Genomic DNA, 17,317 nt, shown 5'->3' on the forward strand with positions numbered 1-17,317 from the left:
GATCTGCCGGGTCCAGCCCTGCCCGAGGCTCGCTCACCTTTCAACTTCCCATGTACAGGAGCCTGGGAGGCCCTTCGTTGTTCATGCCAATTCAACTGGGGTTTTCTACTTGTAACAGAAAGTATCCTGCTATACCCACCACCCAACTGACAAGGACATGGTCCATTCTCCTTCCCTCCACATGGAATCGGTCTCCAGGTTTTGTTACCTTTGCCCTCAGGTAGATTTCCCCAGCCCTCCACTTTTGCCCGGCACAACCCCCAGCGGAGGCTCCCCTCCCCTTTCACCTGGACCGTTGCAATAGTCTCTTTACCATGTCCTATTTATCTATCTGCCACTGTGGACAGCACACAGTGGGTATTCAGTACATGTCTTTTCAATGCAATCTTTTTTAAATTTTTTAAAAAATATATTTACTTATTTTGAAAGAGAGAGAGAGAGAGGGTGAGCATGCAAGCATAGGAGGGGCAGAGAGAGAGGGAGAGAGAGAATCCCAAGGAGGCTCCACACCGTCAGTGCAGAGCCTGACCTGGGGCTCAATCACACAAATCATGAGATCATGACCTGAGCCCAAATCAAGAGTGAGACACTCAACCGACTGAGCCACTCAGGCACTCCTTAAATGCAATCTTTTAAAATTGGCAAGTACATGGGGTGCCTGGGTGGCTCATTCGGTTGAGCATCCGACTTCAGCTCAGGTCATGATCTCACACTCCCGTGAGTTCCAGCCCCACGTCGGGTTCTGTGCTGACAACTCAGAGCCTGGATCCCGCTTCAGATTCTGTGTCTCCTTCTCTCTGCCCCTCCCCTGCTCATGCTCCGTCTCTCTCTGTCTCGAAAATAAATAAAAACATTAAGAATTTTTTTTTTTAATTGGCAAGTATAGGGGCGCCTGGGTGGCTCAGTCGGTTGAACGTCCAACTTCAGCTCAGGTCATTATCTCATGGTTCGTGAGTTCGAGCCCCACATGGGGCTCTGTGCTGGCAGTGTGGAGCCTGCTTGGGATTCTCTCTCTCTCTCTCTCTCTCTCTCTCTCTCTCTCTCTCTTCCCTTCCCTGCTCTAGCTCTCTCTCTCTCTCAAAAATAAACTTGAAAAAAATAACAAAATCGGCAAGTATAGTCAATCCTCATTATTCACAGGTTCCATATTTGTGAATCTATCTCCTCCCTAAAATCTATGTGTAACCCCCAAAATCAGTACTCACGGTGCTTTTGTGTTATTCACAGACATACTCAGAGGTGTGAAAAATTTGAGTGCCCCCTCCCAATCCCATGCACGTTCCCAGCTGAGGCGGGAACAAGGTGACAATCTACCTCCCTGCTTCAGCTCTTGTCCTATAAAGAGGGCCCTTTTCCCAGGATGTTACGTGCCATGATTTTTGCATTTTTGTGCTCTTCGCTGGTGAGTTCACTGTCTCCAATGGCTCTGGACAGTAAGTGCTAAAGTGCTGGCTAGTGTCCCCGAGCACAATAAAGCTGGGATGTGTGTCTCATGGACAAAGTATGTGTGTGAGGCAACTTTCCTTCGGGCCCGAATTACAGGGCTGTGGGCCGTGAGTTCAGCGTCAATGAATCAACAACATATATGAAACAAGGTGTCACTAAGCAGAAACCCACACACGAGAAATTGATCAGCTGACAAAAACTCGAGGACCAGAGGCTTTCAGGAACCTAACCCTGTATTTTCCTTAGGAGCAAAACTTCAGTCTTGGCCCATACAGTGCTCAGGTGACTTCTTAGAACAAAATGACCGTGAACGACATGAGTCCACTGTAGATGGAGAGCAAATGGGAGCGGCCCGGCCTTTGTGACGTCATAGTGAGTGGTCAAGAGCACGTGCCAGGGGCGGACACAGCCCGGCTTTGAACCTCAGCTCTGCGCTGCTTTCAAGATGAAGGATTGTGGGCGAGCTCCTCAGCCCCCCTGAGCCTCAGCTGCTCAGTCTGTAAAATGAGGATTATTGTGCCCACCTGTTAGGTTGCTCGGAGGATGAAAAATCTTTTAATGAGATTATTATGTAAAGTGCTTTGCCAAGTTCCAGACAGAGTATGCAATCAACAAATGGCATTTGTTACTTTTATTGACTGTAAGGAGTTGGTCTATGCACACTGCTAAGTGCCAAGATAGTACAGGAAAGAAATAGATCTCCTGTCTATTACGGGCCCCCTTCAGGCGAGGAGGAAATGGCATGGAATGCGTGTGCATCGGTGATATTGCCACCAGAGAGCAAGCTCCTTGAGGACCGGAACTGAACCTTTAAAAAAAATAAAAATTGTTTTTGTTTTATTTATTGGAGAGAGAGAGACAGAGTAGGAGTGGAGGAGGAGCAGAGAGGGAGACACAGAATCCGAAGCAGGCTCCAGGCTCCGAGCTGTCAGCACAGAGCCCAAGGCGGGGCTCGAACTCGTGAACTGTGAGATCACGACCTGAACCGACGTCAGGAGCTTATCCGACTGAGGCACCCAGGCACCCCAGGACCGGAACTGAAGCTTGCGCACACCCTCAGTGACACCTTGCCAAAGGAATAAGCTCAGGAGGGAGGCAGATCCGGGGTAGAATCGTAGTGTAGTCACTCGCTGGCTGTGCGACCTTGGACAGATCCCCTACCCTTGCTTTGCCCGCCTTCAACAATAATGGCATTGGCTTTGCCCAGATGGTGTCACTATTAAGTACAACAACCCACGTAAAATGCCTCCCTTGGTGCCTGGCACATGGGGCGTTGGGTAAATGTTTTAGTTTCCTGGCCCTGCTGAGGCCAGCCGGCTTCCTTGATTATATCTCAGCTCATCCACTGACCCCTCACACCCTCGTCCTTGGCTCTAAATTCCCACTTTTCCTTGTCATAGTCACAGCTGAGCCTAGTCCCCCATCTGTATTGCAAAACCCCATTGCAGCGGTCCCCACATCTCTCACCAAAGTCCCCCTCATCATTTTAACAAGTGTCATGGATAATTCTTTAACAGTTCTTGCTGAGCTGAATGAAAGTCAAACGTAGCATTGAGGGGCCAGAGAACTCATGATAATCTTTCCAGAACCAGCACCAGAGAGGTCAGGAACTAAGAAACTGAGAAAATAGGAAACTAGGAAACTAAGATCAGATGTCTTTCTGAAGGTTGCCATAAAGCAGTCTTGACCTTGAGGGGCCTGGAGTAAAATCAACATTTTCCTAGGTGCTTGCTATTAAACAGCACCCATTTTGGTCATCCCTTCCAGGGTACATAGTCTGCTGAAAGTGACCTCTTTTGTTGACTTTTTAAATTTGGGGTTTCCCCCCATCAAAAAAGTGCCATTTATAATAGTGCTTGTGTGTTCATGAGAAAACCCATTTGGAGTGACTCACGCCACAATTATACTTGGACACAGAAGCGGACCTTGGGATTAAGTCTTTAATCTGTTCATTACAGGGGAGACAAAGAATCCTTTCCGTTGCTGCAAATCTTCTTAGGCCTTGTGATTGCTTCTAGAAAAAGATAATCCTATTTGAAGAAATACTGAATGTATAAAACAGTACAGATGGTCCCTGACATACGATGGTTCTACTTATGATTTTTTGACTTGACAATGGTGAGAAAGCGATATGCATTCAGTAGAAAGTGTACTTTGAATTTTGAATGTTGATATTTTCCCGGGCTAGTGCTATGCAGTCTGGTCCTCTCACAGGCTGCTGGGCAGGTGCAGTGACCACAGCTCCCAGTCAGCCCCGAGGTCATGAGGGTGAACAACCACCACACTGACAACCATCCTGCACCCCTACAACCTTCCCGTTTTTCACTTTCGGGACAGTATTCAATAAATCACATGAGCTATTCAGCACTATATAATCAAGTAGACTGTAGGCTCATGTAAGTGTTCTGAGCATGTTTAAATTCGGCCAGCCTAAGCTGTGGTGTTCAGTGGGTTAGGTGTACTACGTGCATTTCTGACTTGGGGTGCCCGGGTGGCTCAGTTGGTCAAGCGTCCGACTTCGGCTCAGGTCATGATCTCACGGATCCTGGGTTGGAGCCCCGTGTAGAGCCTGGAGCCTGCTTCACATTCTGTGTGTCTCTCTCTCCCTGCCCCTCCCCTACTTGTGCTTTTGTGCGCTCTCTCAAAAATAAATAAACATTCGGGGCGCCTGGGTGGCTCAGTCGGTTGAGCGTCCGACTTCAGCTCAGGTCACAATCTCACGGTTCGTGAGTTCGAGCCCCGCGTCAGGCTCTGGGCTGATGGCTCAGAGCCTGGAGCCTGCTTCCGATTCTGTGTCTCCCTCTCTCTCTGCCCCTCCCCCATTCATGCTCTGTCTCTCTCTGTGTCAAAAATAAACATTAAAAAAAATTAGGGGCTCCTGGGTGACGCAGTCGGGTAAGCGTCCGACTTCAGCCAGGTCACGATCTCGCGGTCTGGGAGTTCGAGCCCCGCGTCGGGCTCTGGGCTGATGGCTCAGAGCCTGGAGCCTGTTTCCGATTCTGTGTCTCCCTCTCTCTCTGCCCCTCCCCCGTTCATGCTCTGTTTCTCTCTGTCCCAAAAAATAAATAAACGTTGAAAAAAAAAATTAAAAAAAAATAAACATTGAAAAATATTTAAAAAAATAAATAAATGCATTTGTCGACTTACAACATTTTCAACATGTGATGGGTTTCTTGAGACATAACCCCATAGTAAGTCCAGGAAGATCTGTACTGAATTTAATTTGCCTGGAATATACTCGAATTTGTTATTGCTGGTCTAAGAGTGGGCTATAGGGGACATGGATTTATTTGCAAATGCATGAAATGTATCTTGCCCATCTTTTGGTGGTTTCTGCAATTTTAATCAATAAATGTTAATAAGCTCTTATAGCACCTACACCTCTGGCTTCAATCTGGCCTTTAGTCATACCATCTTTTGGCATCTCTTGCATTCTTGTACAATTAACTAGCCCTTGAATTTATGTGCCTATGTCTTTTCCTACTAAGTAGACAATAAATTAACTGAGCCAACAATCATACTCCTCTGATCGTTGATCAGCAGTATAGTTTTATACACAGAGAACACAAGTTGTGTGTTACTCCCTAAGGTCCAGCTTAGTGTTTTACAGCCCAAGTTACACAGCAGACAAATAAGAGACAGCATAGGCCTCGGTTTCCCACTCTGCCCAATTTACGGGGTGTAGAGATCTTGTACGTAAAGAATTAACAAGTGTCGCGCACACGCAGGGAGCCCGGGAACTGGTGGGCTGATATTAATGGTAACAACAATGCAGTTGCCCCTCAATGTCCTGTAGTGGCTAGCAGGATTTGCTGACACGTCCTTCATCTCAAGTGGCTTCCCAATGGCTGCTGACAAACACACCCCAAGTAGAGAAGGTGGCAAACATATCTATCCTTTTCCTACTAGTCACCTTTCAGACCAAGCAGAATATGTGTCTGAGAAGCACCTAGAGTCCCTCCTTTCTAGCACCCTCTCTCCTCCCTCCTCATTCCATGTAGACTTTTTTTTACCCTTCGTGACCCTCCACCCACCCACAGAGTTTCTAAATCTACACAACAAACCACCCTTTCTCTCCCTAAGACTGACTGCCTTTTGTGGCAGAGTTTCATGTTCTTCTACTGAACGACCTCTCTCCTACCAGGGTGGAAGATAAGAATGCTGAAGGGACATTAGGGACTGAAAATCCCGTTTGGCAAAACAACAACAACAAAATCACCACCACCATAAGCATCACCATCAGCACCATCATCCATCACCCATCAGCATCACCATTACCATCAGCATCAACATCACCATCAGCCACCCATCACCACACCATCACCATGATCATCATCAATGAGCATCACCATCACCATCACCAGCAGCAGCAGCAGCATCTGAATTCTCTACCTGGAGCCCAGGGTGAAAGGAGGGCAGGGGGAAAGAAAGAGAAGCTCAGCCATGTTCAAGTGCTTGACAAGAGGCACAGAAGGAAGAGGAGAAGCAGAAGAAGACCAGAAGGAGAAAGAGGAGGAGAAGACTGAGGAGAAGGATGAGAAGGAGAAGAATGTAGAAGAGGAAGAGAGAGTGGTCTTGGGATGCGGCAGGCAATGAGATATTTATTATCCCTGGCCCTCAGCCTCAGGTAAGGAAATGCCGTTCTCTTGGGCACAAAGGGTTGAAAAGACAGGATGACCACCAAGATGTGGTTTATCAGCCAACTGGACTGTTCTGTAGCTGTTTAAATCTTGACCACCCTGGCCCCAGAAAGAGGAGGAGGATGCTAAGAGCTCTCAATTACAGGATCCTTGTTACTGGCCTGGTACTGCACCAAGCTGGGTGGCCGAAAGCAAACCATTTCACCTCTCTAATCTCCAGCGTTTTCATCTGTCAAGGGGGACAGGTGTGTGGCACCTTCCTCACAGATCTGTTGTAAGGACTGAACGAGAGAGTGCATGGAAAGCAGTTGGCACAATGTAATGGCAGCCCTTAGTACTGTATGTGAGGCTGCCCCTCCCAGGAGCTCAGGGCGGGGCAGGCAAGGCAACGTGGCCAGTGTGTAGATCCAGTAAAGCTGTAGGCTGCTTAGTGCTGACAAATCGCAAAGAAGTATGTTTTCAATACTTTTCCCCTGGCTCAGTCCCCACATCATCCAGAAGGTATGAGACAGGGTGAGTTGAACCTCTGCTTGTCAAACATGTATGTGCGTATGGATCACCCAGGGATCAGAAAGTTTGGGGTGGGCCTGAGATGTTGCATTTCTAGCAGGCTCCCAGGAGATGCTGATGCTGTCAGCCCATGGCCTGCCCTGTGAGCACCAAGAGCTAACTGATATCTCTGGTGTAACACAGTCAGTTATAACATCAGAGTGATACAGAAGTAAAGACAAGAAACATGGCCACTGATACGCTTCCCAATACTTGCTTATTCTGTCAAATTTGGGAGCAAACGTCCACCTGAACGAGTGGGAAGCTTGCATAATAATACCTTAAGAAGAAGAAAGGAAGGGAGGGAGAAGGGAGGAAGGACACAAGGCAAGAAAGAAGGGAGAGGGGAGGGAGGGAGGAAAGAAGTGAAATGAAACGAAAACAAATGGCTTCTAAGGCCATACCGTAAGAGACAAGCTAATAGATTTTGCCAAATAGAAATTGGTCCTATTGGACTTACTTATAAATACATTTAAATTACATGAAATTAGCCAGCTGTTCATCAAACGGAGGTTGCCAAAGTGCTTGGGAAAAATTTTTTAAAGAATGTTAACAGCTCTCCACCTGAGTCTTGCTTACATGTTAAATTTGCTTAGCAGATCCGAAGGCAAAGACAAATCCCTCTCAAAATAACCAAGTTTCCTTCTGAATCGAACTAACCACACATGAACAATTCAATTCAACCCATCAATGCCTGAACAGCTTGTACATACCAAGCACCATCTTCTGTCCTGCACATAAGGAGAGAAAAAGACACTGGGAGCCTGGGTGGCTCTGTCAGTTAAGTGTCCAACTTCAGCTCAGGTCATGAGCTCATGGTTCGTGGGTATGAGCCCACGTTGGGCTCTGTGCTGACAGCTCAGAGCCAGGAGCCTGCTTCAGATTCTGTGTCTCCCTCTTTCTCTCTGTCCCTCCCCTGCTCATGCTCTCTCTCTCTCTCTCTCTCTCTCTCAAAAATAAACATTAAAAAAAATTTTTTAAAGACACTAAATGCACATTCTCAAGAGCTCAGGAGTAATGGTGGAGACAGACAATTGAACCCTCCCCCTTCCCCTTAATCTGTGATGGCAGTAGGAATGGGGACTAAGGGGGTGCCTGGCTGGCTCAGTCGATGGAGCGTGCAATTCTTGATCTCGGAGTTGTGAGTTCAAGCCCCATGTTGGGTATAGAGATTACTTAAAAATAAAATCTTTAGAAAAAAGAACAGGGAGTGTGGAACACATAGAGGATGGACATATCCTTCAGCCTGGAGAGGAAGGAGAGTACAGGAAATAGAGATAGATCGGGGAAGACATCCTGGAGGAAGTGATTTGAGTGCTGTCCTGCTTGTGTGGTTGTAAAACAATCTTCTGGATGTCCATTCTTCACATCCTCAAAACTACATCTAGGAAGATGCAGGACAAGAAAAGCAATTTCTGAAGTCCTCTGGCCTCCATGGTCAGGAACAGCTAGCTGCCTGGGAAGTCTTCAGTTCCTGGACTCTTTTGCCAACTCCTACCTCCCAAGGCCAGTAGGGGGCAGAGCCAGTAGCCCTGAGTGGAAAGAAGTCTCCAGGAATTGCCTTCAAATTACACTAATGTATTCATTAGCATCTCATTAGCATCCTTTGACAACAGTAAATAATTCATTGGTTCTGCTCTAGAATATCTAACGGAGTGGTCCAAACTCCTTTGCAGAAGGGGCAGGCCTAAGGAGCTGGGGGAGGGCTGAACTGGGGCAGCAGCTCTCACACTGAGAAGTCTTCCCTCATGGGCCCACAGTGCCACTCTGATGGAAGAGAACAAAGCAACACATCACTTTCCCTTCACCCGAGAAGACCCCCTTTTTCTCCCATAAATGAGACCCTCTGAAAGAAGGGGAAACTGACCAGCGTGACCCACTTTCAAAACAGAATAAAGATTTGCTGTCAGAAAGCTCACAACAAGCCCACATCAGCCTCCCCCCAGGCTACAGAGGTGCTATACAGAGAAAGATCCATGCCAAATTACGACAAGTTCTACGATGCTGAGACTTCACAGCATCATTTGGCAAAGGGTTTCCCCAAAACTTATTGACCATGGAACCATTATTTTAATTGCGGAGGACTTATTAATATTCATCAAACACTGGTGTTCCATGGAGCTGAGATGCAGTTTGAGTCCAAAGGCTGTCTGTTGGCTCTCACTCAGGGAGGTCAGTCTTTGTTCTATAAAGGCCTTCAACTGATTGGATGAGACCCACCCACATCACGGAGGGGAATCTGCTTTAGTGAAAGTCCATTGATTTAATTGTTGATTTCAACCATAAAGCAGTTTCACAGAAACATCCAGAATAACGTCTGACCAAATACCTGGGCACCATGACCCAACCAAGTTGACACATAACATTAACCAACACAGTGCCCGATTTGGTGTCGTGTCACTCCATATGGTGTCGGCTAAGGAGCTCGCCTGGGGCTGGAGGAACCAAAGCTTCCTAGGTGACTCATTCACACAGCGGCGAGTCAGTGCTGGCTGTGGGCTGGGAGCTCGGCTGGGCTGTTGGGGTGGAGATGGGGGACCGGGTTTCTCTCTCCACGGGCTTCTCCATGAGGCTGGAAGCCCATCTTCTCCCTCCAGCAAGATGACTGACTTCGAAAGCAGGCGTTCTAGGACATGTTAAACTCCACCCTCCAATTATCATTTTTTCCCCATGCAAAATACCTTCATCCCTGCAACTCACATCCCTTTACCACACCTGGCGCAAGGACCAGGGTCTCATCAGCCAAATAACGTTCAAGTGTGGATGAGGCTTGTCAGGTCCATTTCAAAGATAGCGACAAAACATTCCACCCATGGGGAAGTGGGGTGGATGGCCCCCCCCTGGGAATCTGGGGCTGGGGAGCTCCGTTGACCTTGTTGGTAAACAGAAGATGGCAAAATAATGCCATGGTGGCTTCTAGGCCTGGGCCTTAAAGAGACTGGTGCTTTCTGCTTTCTGCCTCTTGGAACACTTGCTCTGGGCCCTAAGCCATTGTGAAGTCCAACACCCCTGAGACCCCAATGCTAGAGCAGCCACAGATAGATAGACGTTCCAGTCTGTAGTGACTACTGAGCCCAGCCTTCCAGCCACCCCCAATGAGGCTCCAGACATGTGAATGACGCCATCTTGGGCCCTCCAGATCAGCCGGGACACCAGATGTATGGCACTGAGTAACCTTCGTGGGCACCCCGAGGAATAGGTGTGCCCAGATTCCTGACCCACAGAATCATATATTAAAAAAATTGTTGTTTTAAGCCACAGCAATAGATAATAGGAACAAATGGCATTTTGACATCTTTTTTAGTTCAGAAGTTGATAAATTCTTTGTGTTTCATCACAAGAACCCCTTTTCTAATAAAATTTCACACAGAACCCTAATATGTGAAGAGGTATGAGGGAGCTACTTGAAGGAAGGATGGGGGTCCCGAACTCTCCATGATTTAAACTCCCTTGGTGCACCTGGGTGGCTCAGTCGGTTAAGCATCCGACTTTAGCTCAGGTCACAATCTCGCTGTTCATGAGTTCGAGCCCCGGGTCAGGCTCTGTGCTGACAGCTCCGAGCCTGGAGCTTGCTTCTGATTCTGTGTCTCCCTCTCTCTCTGCCGCTCCCCCACTCATTCTCTCTCTCTCTCTCTGTCTCTTTCTCTCTCTCTCTCCCCTCCCTCTCCCTCTCTCTCTTTCAAAAATAAATAAAACATAAAATAAATAAATAAATAAATAAATAAATAAATAAATAAATAAATATAAAATAAACTCCCTCAATCCTCTTATCTCTGCCCCCTGGCTAAAGCACCTCTGGAAACACATAGAGACCTGAGAACACAACCAAAGACTGCAAATCTAGTCCTCTTTATTCTATAAAGACTGTATTTGAGGTTCAAGGGCTAAATGGTTTGCTTTATGTAAGCACGTCTCAAAATGCGGTCCCCAGATCACGCGCATCAACACCATCTGGAAATTTATGAGAAATGCAAATTGTCCAGCCATGTCCCACATCTACCAAATCAGAAACGGGGGTGGGGACCCAGCACCCTGTGCTTTAACAAGCACAAGGAATCAGGGATTCCTTCCACAAGCTCCAGTGTGAGAACCACTGCTCTGCACCACAGGGTGAGGTAATTACCAAGCACGTACCTTGACTTGATCAGATCTGGGTTTGAATTCCTGAACACTTCTTAGCTTGGTGATTTTCGGCAAGTTACTGACTGTCTCAGCCTCAGGTTCCCTCTCTGGAAAGAGAAGAGAGTAGTAACTACTGGTTAGGACCATCCCTCTGATGGTCCCAACCTTCTTGGGTGCTGGAAACAAAGAGAGGGCTCTAAGGTCCAGGTTGATGTGGTAACTGAGGCCATCTGGAAGAGGGAATGGTGGCCATTTCCTAAGTTGGGGTCATAGGTTTTCTTCTAAGCATCCTTGACTAGCTCCGAGAGCAGGAGAGACAATGAGGATACACAACCACCGGGATTTAATTTACACTGACCAGCTTCACCAGAACTTCAGAGAAGCCTCAGTGTCCAGCCCACAGGCTCAAGTCCGCCACTGCCATGCCCCTGTCTGCAGCCCCAGCCCAAGAGCCCTGTGCCTCTGCTGGGCTCCCCCTGGACCTGCCCGCATGATGAAGCAAGCCAGATCACAGTTGGTTCCGCCTCTAATGACTTCATCTGCCTATTTTTTCCTTCTTTCTCGCAATAATGTCAATACCAGAAGGAGGAGGTTGTCAGGGCAACCCGGAGTGGAGGTGGGAAGTCCATCCTTGACCTAAACCTTAAGTCTGTTTGGTTAAACACCCACTGAGTTCTTGGCTGCCTGGTCTCCTAGTAGCAAGAATGTAAAAATTCGACGTTTTCTGTTTTTCTCCTTTTTTTCTCTCCCTGTAATAATCTCTGTCTCTCCCCCACCTCTTTCTCTCTCTCTCTCTCTCTCTCTCTCTCTCTCCCCCTCCTCTCTCTGCAGAGTCGGCCTGACCTGTGTGCATTCTCCTGAATTTATTGGCTTTACCTCCTTCTGTTTCTACGAACCAATATTGATAACTTTTTCTCCCTGACTTCATAGATCGAGACCCTCTGATACCCTGTCTGATCAGTATTGCTCACCCTACCCCACCCAGGGGCAGGAATTAGATGAGGCAGAGCACCAGGAGGGCCTGGGAGCAGGTGGCAGACACAGAAGTCAGGGCTGGTAGTGTTACTGTTTTATTAATTCCTGTCTTCCTGGCCTGTATTTTCTCCATTACAAAACGAACATGTTGGTCTCAGAGTTGCCATAATTGTGTTATGATGCCATTTAAAATGATAAGGAAAAAGTCTGGAGAGAAAAAAAAAATAGAATACAGACAGAGATTATGTCTAAGGGATGAGATAACGATTTTTATATTCTTCTGTACTTCCTGAACTTTTTTTTTACAATGAGCATATATTACTATTTTTAACTTTCTTTTTGAAATAATTATAGATTTATAGGACGTTGCAAAAATAGTACAGAAAGGTCCCATGTACCCTCCACCCGGGCATGTATTACTTTTATAATAAAAAATAGAGATTTTTAAAAATTATCCCATATATATAAGAACCAACTTAAAGCTCCCAATGGCCAGAGCGTCTGGGTGGCTCAGTCAATTAAACATCCAACTCTTGATTTCAGCTCAGATCATGATCTCATGGTTTGTGAGATCAAGCCCTGCATTGGGCTCTGTACTGTCAGCAAGGAGCCAATTTGGGATTCTGTCTCTCCCTCTCCATTGCCCCTCCCCTGCTCATGCTCTCTCTCCCTCTTTCTCTCTCTCTCTCTCAAAATAAATAAATAAACTTTTAAAAAACAAATAATTCCTGGGGCACCTGGGTGGCTCAGTCAGTTGAGCATCTGATTTCGGCTCAGGTCATAATCTCCCGGTTTGTGAGTTTGAGCCCCGTGTTGGGCTCTGTGCTGACAGCTCAGAGCCTGGAATATGCTTTGGATTCTATGTCTCCCTCTCTGTCTGTCCCTCCCCTAATTGCATTCTGTCTCTCTCTCTCTCTCAAAAATAAATAAACATTAAAAAAATTTTTTTAAAACAAAGAGTTCCCAATGGCCAAATCTGAGATAATTTGAGCAACGAATAATCATAGTAATGAATTATAACCCATAGGAAAAAAGAAAACATCCACAAGTCCACACTGATTAAGTAAATATCTGAATAAATAAATAGGAAGGGACAGTTCTACTTCAGAGCAGAATTTCAATTAATAAATGTAGAAGGAATGACAGAAACAGGAAACCAAGAGGCAAACAGCACAGCAATAACTGTTGTCCGAAAGTATCATCAATGGCTGCTAAAATCTGTGGGCCAATGAATGAGAAATGGATATTTCCATAGACTCAAGATAATTATTCAATACAAAGGGGAAAATAGAAATCAAGCAGACACCCATCACCTTAACCAAGGGATCAACGTCAACATTACCAGTAATGACATGTTGATATCACGCATCCCTGATAGCATTCACAATGTCACTTCTGGTATTCTTGTCCAAAAGGCATCACCTCAACCTAATCACAAGAAAACCTCAGACAAACGCAAATTGAGGGACATTCTACAAAAATGCTTGACCAGTACTCTTCAGAAGTGCCAAGGTCATAAAAGACAAGGCAAGACTGAGAACCTCTCCCAGATTAAAGGAGGTTAAGGAAACAAAAACTAAATGCAACATGGGGATTCTGGATTGGATTCTGAGGTAGTCAAAGGCGATTAGCAGAAAAACCAAGTGTATCAGTTAGGATTCTTAGCTGCAGGCAACAGAAACCAACCTCTGGCTAAACAAGATTTATCAGAAAAGAATCAGAGCTGGAAGGAAGAGCCTAGATTTGAACCTAAACAGATGGGCTCTGGAGGTCCAACTCCTACGTTTTGCTTCCTTCTGATGAACAAATGAGCCTTTAATGAGACGTTCTGTGTTCCAGGCACCAGAGATACAAAACTGAGCAGACTCAGTCCCTGAATATAATTGAAACCATGTTGGTATCCCCAGTCCTGAGCACGGTATCACTCCTGGAAGGTGTTTAATAAATGGCAGTTGCATGATTCAATGAACCAATGTGGCAGCTAGCCTCCAAGGCGGCTCCCAATGATCTCCCTTCCTGTTATTTACCCCTCAGGTAGTCCCCTCCTATGCTTTGGTACCAATATAATATGGTGGAAGAGATGGTCTATGATTTCTAGGGTTCGATCATAAAAGATATTGTGGCCTCAACCTCCTTTTCTAGGATCACTTGCTCTGGGGCAGCCAGCTGCCAAAGTCATGGACACTGGAGCAGTCCAGGTTCAATAGTGAGAAACGGACACCTCTTGCCAACAGCCATGTGAGGAGGGCCATTTTGGAAACAGATCCTTGAGTTCCAGTCAAGGCTTCAGGTGACTAAGTTCTGGCTGACATCCTGACATCAACATCCTGAGAGACCTCAAGCCAAAACCACCTAGCCAAACTGCTTCTGATTTCCTGACCTACCAAAACTTTGTAATAATAATCATTGTTGTTTTAGATAGTCAACTATTGGGGCAATTTGTTACCCAGCAATAGATAGCTAATACAATCAGTGAATGAGTGAATGTCAGACCTCCACTTTCCTTCCTATGTCCCACGCTTACCACCACAGCACTGATGATATTTGGTTGTTCATACACCTGCATCACCTCGATGCCCTGAGAACAAAGATGTTCCTTTTTTCTCTGGATCCCAAAAGACTTCTGCCATACCTGACATGTAGCAGTTGCTCAATTGAGTGAATCAGTGTGAAGAGACAAATGGAGTCCTAAACCCATCTTTATCCAGAGTTCCCCAGCAATCCTAAAAATATTGCCACTGGGGAGGAAGAAAAGGAATAGATTTTGAATAGGAACCCTGAAATCAGTAGGGTTTTTTTTTTTCCACCTGACTTCCAATCACCCATGTTTTCCAAAAGTACTTGAAATAGGAGTGGAAGTGTTTGGTAAAGAGAGCAACACCCTCCCCACTACCCACTTGAGTTAAGGAATGGCCCCTTCTTCCAAGCCACAAAGGTATAAAGTGACACTTCACAGGTCACCTTGGTGGACTGGCTTGTCACTATTTTGCAAGTACCACAATGTATAGAAATTAGCTATCTTCAAAATGTGCTTATTTTCATCTACTTGGAGAACTAACAAGCAGCCATTAAAAATGATAAGAATTGGGGCGCCTGGGTGGCGCAGTCGGTTGAGCGTCCGACTTCAGCCAGGTCACGATCTCGCGGTCCGGGAGTTCGAGCCCCGCGTCGGGCTCTGGGCTGATGGCTCAGAGCCCGGAGCCAGTTTCCGATTCTGTGTCTCCCTCTCTCTCTCTGCCCCTCCCCCGTTCATGCTCTGTCTCTCTCTGTCCCAAAAATAAATAAAAAACGTTGAAAAAAAAATTAAAAAAAAAAAAGATTTCTTAAGAAAAAAAAAAAGATAAGAACTATAGGGGCGTCCCGGGGGGGGGGGGGGGGAGGCTCAGTCGGTTAAGGGTCGACTTTTGCTCAGGTCATGACCTCGCCGTTCGTGAGTTCGAGCCCTGCATCAGGCTCTGTGCTGACAGCTGAGAGCCTGGAGCCTGCTTCAGATTCTATGTCTCCCTCTCTCTCTGCCCCTTCCCCACTCATTTTCTCTCTCTTTCTCTCTCTCAAAAATAAATGAACATTAAAAATATATATAAGAACGATTAATCAATATGGAAAATACATCACTTTTGGTGAGAAGAGCAAGAATGAAATTCCATGTGCATCACAAAGACTGTATAGCCCTGGAGGTGGCTGGGACAGTGATCCACATTATCTCTCCGGTTGTACAGAGAAAGAAGCAGAGGCCACGGATTAGAAACCCAATAATATGCCACAGAGCTAGAACCTGGGTCAAGCCCTCTGGCCTCCACGTTAATGGCCTGTCCATTATACCCTAGTGCGGCAATTTTCAAACATCTTGTTCTCGGGACCCCCTTACACTGTTAAAAATCACCGAAGCCCCCGAAGAGCTTTTGTAAGCTCCAAGAGGACAGGGACAGGGATCAGCCTTTGCTCAGCTTTGTGGGCTCATCCCCTCGCCATTGAACACACACACAGTAGGTGGTCAATTCTTGCAGCAGGATGAGAGAGAGGATGGGAGGGAAGGAAAGACCGCCCCAGGCCCAAAGTGGCCCCACCATCTCACCAGCGCCTCCTCCAGAGGCTGCCATCTGCCATAAGCCCCGCCCCTTCCGGAATGCCGGAAGTGACCAATAGTTAGAACCCGCAGATACTCATTGGCACCGTGATAGAGCACTTACTACGTACCAGGGGCTTTTCTCTCACTTTCCATGGATGGTATTTACCCCTCAACAGGAGCAACCTATTTCTCGGATGCTATTATTTTTCTTTTTTAATTGTAGTTGACATATACTATTAAATTCGTTTCAGGTGTGCTACCTAGGGATTCGGCAATCACATGCATTATGAAATTCAGCTTGTATTATTTTTACAGATGAGGAAACTTAGGCACACACAGAAAGGCTAAATACCCTGCCCACAGTTACAAGATGAGCGAAGAGTGGACCCAGGGTTCACTCCAGACTCCGCCGACTCAGCTGCAGCTCGGTGCTGCCTCTCGCGGTGGGAGAAGGGCTCACACAGCCGGGGGCATCTCAGTGGAGATCGATGAGGACTCGGCAAGGGGAAAAGAGCCAGGGAAGCGGCCTCTGGTCCACACTCACCGCTTCAATCACATGCAAATATACCCAAGTTCTGCGGGTGCACACGTTTAATCCACCCTGGAGGGGCAGGGACTGATGTGGAAGCATTCGCCCATTTCCGTGGTATAAACGTTTTCCTAGCCTGGCTGATTTCGAGAAACCAGTGGTTTAACACCCGGTTATGAAATCCCTGAGTATTTAACAAGGCACTCTTGGAAACCAGAATGAGCCGGCTCCAACACCCCACTGTACCAGCCAGTCCAGCAGCACTGACTTGGCCCCTTGGGTCCCCAGCAACACACAAGACACTAACCAAGCAACTGCCATGAGATGGACTATTGTCAATATCATTATACCAATGACAACACTGAGGCTCCACACAGATAATTTTCTCGGGGCTACAGAGCTGGAACGAAAGCGAGCAGGGAATCAAGTTCGAGTCTCTAAACCCACACCGGTCAGTATGGTAACCACGAGCCACATGTGACTATTGAACACTAGATGTGTGACTGGCCCAAGCTGAGATGCCGCTGAGAGCATAAAACACACACCAGGTTTCGAAGACTTTGTTAAAAGAAAGAAGAATGTAAAGGATCGCATTTATACACACACACACACACACACACACACACACACACACATATATATATACACATGTATACATATGTATATACACACACATATATATACACATTTTTAAAAATTTTTTGTTAACGTTTATTTATTTTTGAGAGATAGACAGACCATGAGTGGGGACGGGCAGAGAGAGAGAGGGAGACACAGAATCTGAAGCTGGCTCCAGGCTCCGAGCTGTCAGCACGGAGCCCGAGGCAGGGCTTGAACCCACGAACTGTGAGATCATGACCTGAGCCGAAGTCGGACACTTAACTGACTGAGCCACCCAGGCGTCCCTTGTTTATGTATTTTTACGTTGACCGTATGTTGAAATGATAATATTTGGGACAGGCGGAGTTAAATAAAATATATTCTTGA

The 17,317-nt window shown here is 46.5% G+C and overlaps 1 protein-coding gene across 1 annotated transcript in view; it reads right to left on the reverse strand.

Annotated features, from left to right (window-relative positions):
- LARS2 (leucyl-tRNA synthetase 2, mitochondrial) overlaps positions 1–17,317 on the reverse strand; it is a 194,054-nt gene that overhangs the window by 175,878 nt on the left and 859 nt on the right. The window contains exon 2 of the mRNA XM_086698442.1: positions 10,770–10,864. The gene's annotated coding sequence lies outside the window, so the exon portion shown is untranslated. The remainder of the gene's footprint in view (positions 1–10,769; positions 10,865–17,317) is intronic.

Source organism: Puma concolor, chromosome A2, assembly GCF_028749965.1.
Source record: "Puma concolor isolate L17-30 chromosome A2, mPumCon1.1.hap2, whole genome shotgun sequence".
Taxonomy (NCBI): domain Eukaryota; kingdom Metazoa; phylum Chordata; class Mammalia; order Carnivora; family Felidae; genus Puma; species Puma concolor.